At 39.6% G+C, this 6,978-nt stretch overlaps 1 protein-coding gene across 1 annotated transcript in view; it reads right to left on the bottom strand.

Annotated features, from left to right (window-relative positions):
• Positions 1-6,978, bottom strand: part of Itprid1 (ITPR interacting domain containing 1) — a 141,027-nt gene that overhangs the window by 19,003 nt on the left and 115,046 nt on the right. The window lies entirely within an intron of this gene.

Raw genomic sequence — 6,978 nt, 5'->3', positions numbered from 1 at the left:
AGAGGGGGTAGTAGAACATAAAGGGGGTGAATTCTGGGGGGGGGTCACAGGTTTAAGTGGGGGTAAGGGGATTTGGAAGATGAGAGGTCATGGGTCAGCAAAAACTAGGAAGAGTTGAAGAAGCCTAGCAGACATCTACTAGATTTTAAGCTAATTAAAAAAAATAACATTTTAAAATAAGTTTGAATAGAAATACCCTGCATGGGTAGACAGTGCTGCTCCTAGAAGACATTAATTATTAGGTCATTAAATAAAAATATCAATGTCAGATATAGGATACCTATGACTTTTTGGTCAGGAAAATCCTAGAGCAACCAACATAAACAAGGCTATTCCTGTTTCTCTTGATTGTACACCAGAAGTAGATGGTAGGACCCTATTTCTGAAGATACTGTTCACTTTGAATACAGCACACAGAGAAATCCAACTTGACTGACCGGGAAACTCTACTGGCTAGCTTACCTAGTTCCTGAAGGTGTTATGCAGGCTGCTTGGAGAGAAAACAAATCAGTGATCTCACCTAGCATTCCACCTGCTGCAGTACTGACCTGCCTGCAAGATGTGCCACTGGTACAATAGTGGCATGATGGTTGTAGGAGTAACCATCTACTTTCTGATGGATATGAGGCCTTCTCCACAGGAAGGATTTCAAGCCTGGACTGTAAACCATGGCTTAAAGGCCCATGACCAGGAGATCACAGGCTCCCTGGGATTGTTTTGCTAAATAAACCTGTTGTCAAATTACCTTCTTAATATTTATTCTGTATCCATAGATTTGTGCTACTTTCACCCTTGGGTAAAGAAACTTCTTTCTGTGGTTGGTAGTAGTTAATGCAGGGACTCATAACTGGTCAAAGTGCTGAATGTAAGTAACTGAGTGTTCGGCTGGGGAGGAATCATCTATATCAACTTCCCCAATCTAAGGCTCAGGGAACATTTGGGGAGAGGGGCGGAAAGAATGTGAGAGCTGGTAGATGGGGAAGAGCACTGTGAAATACTGACTTCAGGACATGAGATGGCTGTTGCACACATCAACTCACAGCAGCCATGTTTACCTTCACAAGGCCTGCACAAGATCAAGCCAGTAAAAGTTCTAGTATGAATGGGGGAGGGGTCCCTGAGGCACTACTCTTGGTTTGAAGAGCTATTGGGAGTTGGTGGCTGACTAGTGAGGGAGAGTCTCTCTCCTTTGTGTATGTGGCCCACTGGTAGGTGGCCCATGCCCCAATGGATGCCCCACACCCATGTGCATATGGCAGCACTTATTGGATTCAGGGTTATTAATAATAGCAAAAAAGGATGACATGAAGTTGGGCAGGAGATGGGGTGGGGACACTAGAGGGAGTTGTGGGAGGTAATGTTGAATGGATATGATCAAAACACATTGTATAAATGAATGAAGTTTTCAAAGAATAAATTAAAATATTATTTAAAAACTCAGGTTCTTTCAAGTTAGGGGAGAAATCACTGATTTTCTTATGTAAAAAGTTGATAGTTATGATCGTATCTTTACAAAAGTTTGGTGTATATTTTTAGATATGTTTTTCACACAGTGTCCTGACTTCTTTAGTCAGAACAACCCATCAGAGTGGGCAGCCCAATGTTGAACAGTTTCCACATGAACTTCCTGTTCTAAACCCCCGTACTTGTCTTAAGACCCTGGCAACCTGTTTCCTCTACTCGGCTCCTAGAGCCCCGAGACAGTAGACAAAGTTTATGGGTAGGAGACAGCAAGAGAAGACTAACTTTTACACCTCATTCCTCACCCCAGTTACATCATTGACACCAAAAAGTCCTCAGTAGGAGAGCTTTAGTCTTTTGGGAAAGGTAGGTAAGACAGAATGTGGAACCACCTGGTTGAGTGCAAGATTTGAACCATCACCTGTTAAGGTCTCCCAGTTCATAAGTGCTATTGACCTCCCAGAAATCTCTAAATAATTTCTACTCAGGAGTAGAAGCTTCATATATAATGCCTGCCATTCAACTTGCAATGCTCCAATGAAATGATATATTCCAACACCAGAAAAGTAAAACTATCCATGTGCAGACTAGTCAGGCCCAAATGGAAATACTGTGTCCCTAGTTCCTGAGGTGGTTGGTTCCAAGAAACTCCACCCCTCAGATTACCCAAAATGTAGGTGCTCAAGTCCCTTATACAAAATGTCACAGTATTTGCATGTAACATATACACATCCTTCCTTGTATCTTAAATCATCATAGATCATTTATGATACTTAATAAAATATAAATGGTGCATAAAAAGTTGTTATAATGTATAGGGAAGACTGGGGGGGTCTGTACATGATCATTTTAGACAAAGTATTTTTCTAATATTTTCAGTCTGAGACTTAGATGAAGTCCCCTGGGATATGGAAGGCTTGCTGTAGACAGCCATAAACACACGGTATCTAGACTGTGAAAGGAGCATTTGTTGTAAGAGGTGTATATCTATAATGTAACTGTCATGTGTCACTAACTGTACTTTCGAAAAGCACAAATAATCTTTGAATCTCACTAAAGTGAAATATCTGGAATTTAAGTAAATTTACCAAAGGACTTTGATTTCAGACTGAGATTTCCTTTGGTGATAAGACTGAACAAGAGCAGTGCTTGGTCTGTCATGAAAAGAGGGTTTTAATTTTGTGTTTGCTTTAGATGTCAAATGTACGCATCCGAGGAATTCTGAGATTTAAACAAAATGTGGGCCAATTTACAGATGGGTTATTTTGTTCAGGATGTTAAAAATATTTGGTCCTTATAAAGCACCATCCCAGCATCTAGATTACAAACAGCTAAATGCTGGGTTTCTAAGTTTTAGACATTACCTTGGGGCTATGGGAATTTTAAAAGATAAGGATGAGAAATCACCTAGTTCAGACTGGCTACAATGGATTATTAAGTAAACACACAGATAAAATTGTGGATCATTTATCTCCTCCTGTTAATAATGGGATGGCTTGACTTCCTGAAAGGCAACATGACTTCTGGCACAAAGTAGTTCTAGGTGCTGCAGGCCAGTAAGACTCAGTTCCTGAAGGAGGCCAGACCCCGACTGGGAGAGAAGTGCAGGCTCCCACTTCCTGTGGTACTTCTCCCAAGGCACTTGTTCCCAAGGAGCCACAGCCTCTTTATTCAAAGTGGGACCTTGACTTCCCAGCTTGCTCCTAGCTAATTCTTATCACCCAAACCTTCCAAACTGACTGGGCTTTGTTCTCAATGGAACCCTCCGCCAATTGCTCTCTGCTTGATTTCAACATGCCCTTGCCAACTGTTGGTTCCGAATTCTGCCAATCCCAAGGCTCAAGGAGGCTAGCCTCTTCACAGTGCAGGCCACTGACATCCATGAGGACTCCCAGCTGAGTCATCTGGAAGATTTATAGCCAGATGCACCAGCTTCAGATTCTGATTTTCCTACTTACAAGCTGTGTGACCTGGGCATTCTACTTACCCTCTCTGAATGTTTCCTTGTGGGGAAGGAATGAATGTGGTGATGCTATGTTACTTTTAGGTGGTGGTGAGAATGACATCCAATAATATATACAGGAAATTATGCACCTATCAAAATCTTATGGAAGTACATGTAAGTTTTCCCATGGAACCCCGTTTTAACTATTATAATTCAATCACTACTGATATCACTATTAAATATAATTCTTGACTAAGGAGGTTAATATTAACATCCATTAGAAATGATCTCTGTCTTCAGAGACTGAGATTTTACCCTTTAAATTAGGTGGGCCTGCCTGGGGTTAGGGTTAGGGCTTGGACTGCTGTATTGTGTGAACACTTCTGGAAACCTTCCTGCCTGGGAAGCTGATGCCTCGGGCAGTTTGTCTGAATGATCACCAGATGGCAGCATTATACCAACCACAGATGGAAGAACCCAGTTCCTGCCAAGAACTTGGGAATGGCCAAAATGAGTTTAAAAATAAAAACAAACAAACAAAAACCCTCAACGGGTTGTGTTGATAAGAAAAGTTTCTGAACGACATTAAAACTACTCTGCTTTCATGGAGTTCGGGAGGAAAAAGACTGTGGTATGGAAAAGTAAAATGAAAGAGGATGAAAAGCAAAGGGGGGGGAGACCAGGGACAGGATGTATGTAAGTTGTGCAGAACAAGAAACATGCTCTAACCTTAGGCCAAGATGAGCCACCAATAAATTTCATGGTCAAACTCCTAGCTCATTCATTACCCCAGGCTAGAAAAAGCTGTGATGGATCATCTGTGAGGCTAAGTGACACCTTAAATCTGGTGAGGTACAGGCAGGGCAAATGCAGATGGCCTTCAGAGGGGGCAAGAAGATATGAGGTAGCTATGAACTGTTCCCACAACAGCGGCTGTTCAACAAAGGCTTCCTGAAAACTTAATTTCAAATGTTTCAAAACATCTTTATGGGCTGGCTTCAGGTCTCCATGGAAGTCAAGATGGAGTTACTTGCCCTTTGATGTCTTTAAGCTAGTGCTTACGCATCCTGGTAATAGGGAATACTCCTATGTGCCCAGAAAAGATTACAGCTTTCAGAAAACGCTTCTTTAATAGTGAACCAGATCTGTACACTTCTGACTGTCTGGTCATATCTCTGTTCTTTGACTTCTCACAGACCATGTCTAACCCCTTCTCTGAAAACAGCTCTCTTTAGCTCTTTACCTTGCCTCTCTCTAAGAGATCCTTTAAGTCTGCTCATCCATGTCCATTGATATTACAGTCTTTTAAAAATTAGATGAAAGAATTCTAGATGAAGCAGTTTGCATATTTTAAGAAATATAATGATAAGTTCATGGGGCCTATAGGGAAAGTTTTTCTTGCTCAGTCACAAGTCAGTAAACCCTTAACACAGATAGCAGAAGACAGGAGATCTGGATCAGTTGTGTTTTAAAGTGGAAATTTTAGAACTCAAGAGGTCTATAGACTTCCAAATTGTAATATGAAGCAACATTCAAGGTCAGCAAATGCTTAGGAAGGAGAGCATCCTCAGCTCTTGAAAAAGAGATGCACACAAAGGTACATACAGAACAGCCACACAAGGAAAGCCTGTTTAAGAAGACAGGCAGGGCAAAGTCTAAAGAACTGTCAGTTGTACAAACAATGCATGTGAACATGGATATTCCCCAAAGAAAAAGAAGTACTAAAAATAGCAATTGCTAGATCTAAAATTCTAGAACATAAAATAAAAAACTGAATGGCAAAGGAAAGACTGTGAATGGATAGTGATTACGTAGAAAAACAATACTTCTAATATTCTTTAACTTTCTTTTTCAAAAATTTTTATTTATTATTTTAATTTTATGTGTATGAGTGTATTGCATGCATGTATGTAAGTGCACCTGTGTTGTGCAATGCCCGTGGAGGACAGAAGAGGCTGTCAGATCCCCTGGAACTGGAGTTACAGACAGTTGTTAGCTGCCATGTGGGTGCTGGCATTCGAACCTGGGTCCTCTGCAAGAACAGTCAGTATTCTTAACCGCTGAGCCATCTTTCCAGCCCCAATATTCTTTAACTTTCAGTATTAACAGCTGTAACTTGAGGTACACTTAAATTTTTATAGTACCAGCAATTAACATTAAAAACATGTTACATCTTCTGAATTACAGAAGGAAAAACACCAATCAAAGAAAAAATATATCATATAACTATTTAAAAAATTAAAAGTTGTTTCTCCAAGTTTGTGAAAGGCATGGAAAAAAAAGAGACTATTATTCAGTTACTTTTTACAAAAGTGGTACAAGTGTGATATCAAAATCTGAAAAAAATGCATCTATTTACAAACACACAATTTAGGTACTGTCCGTAAGAAAAATTCACAGAAACAAAATAGAAAATGGGTACTGTTATCATTTTACAAAACCTACGCATGTATATGCTCAGTGAAAGTACACTGGATCAGTGTACATAGAAGCAGTCTACTTATCTTCCTGTATGATTATATTACATGGTTATTTCTTTTCTAAAGTGTCTTCTCTATCGTGCATTATTTTTATAATAGTAAATTGATTAATAATCAATGGCATCAAGTCAAATAAGTTCATTCTAGAGAAGTACATTTTTAAATTATTTATTTAATAACCATATAATTAGAAGAAGCATTTCATTACACCATCATTGACATATTCAATAACAATTTCCAGAGCTAAGATGCATCTCTTTCAAAATTGGCTGTAAAGTTTTAGGTTTACAGCTGAATTGATACAGTCATGCAATATTGTACTCAGTAAAAACCCTATAAGATATAAAATTAAATGAGGTTTTAAAAATATTTTATTTATTATTTTTATTTTATGTGTATGAGTGCATTGCCTGTATGTAAGTGCACCTGTGTCGTGCAATGCCGTAGATTTCAATGGTAATGCTTTTCACATCCACCAATTATTAAGGAGCAAATTTTTATGCTTTGAAGAATTATTTTTTTCTTTTTTATTTATTTATATACCCACTTCCCATGTAGCACCCTCCCATGGTCTTCCTCCCCTCACTAGAGCCCTTATACTCTGATATCCCTGCTACTGTCTGCTGTGTTGTCGGTACTCCCAGCCATTCCCCACTACTTGCCCTTCTGGTGAATCTATTCAGCCTGTCTAGAGGTCTTTGTTTTAGGAGGGTCAGCTGTTCCTCATCTAGCGGTAATCAGTTGTCTATATTCCTTTGGATAAGATTGGGGTCTGCTGTTAATTTTCCCAGCTACACTGGGTTACTATCTGGGAATCCCTTTGGCCACCCTGGCCATCAACTCAAAAGAAGGTATCGCTTGTCTGGCATTGTTGCTTGTTATGTAGCCTTTAGCTATACATATGGACTCTTATGAAATTATGCTGGCCCATTTAATCTTTGGTTGTACTTTCCTTTTGGGTGTTTAAAGCCATACAGTTGGTGCAGATAAAACTGATTTATTTTTACTCTTAAGGTCATTTGAGGATCAGCTCCTCAGGGGTCACAAGGGCTTGGGAGGAGCCCCTGGCTCCTTTCTTTTACCAGTTCTGCC

Source organism: Nannospalax galili, unplaced genomic scaffold (genome assembly GCF_000622305.1).
Source record: "Nannospalax galili isolate Female #2095 unplaced genomic scaffold, S.galili_v1.0 scaffold132, whole genome shotgun sequence".
NCBI lineage: Eukaryota > Metazoa > Chordata > Mammalia > Rodentia > Spalacidae > Nannospalax > Nannospalax galili.
This window is presented reverse-complemented; position numbering and strand designations above follow the sequence as displayed.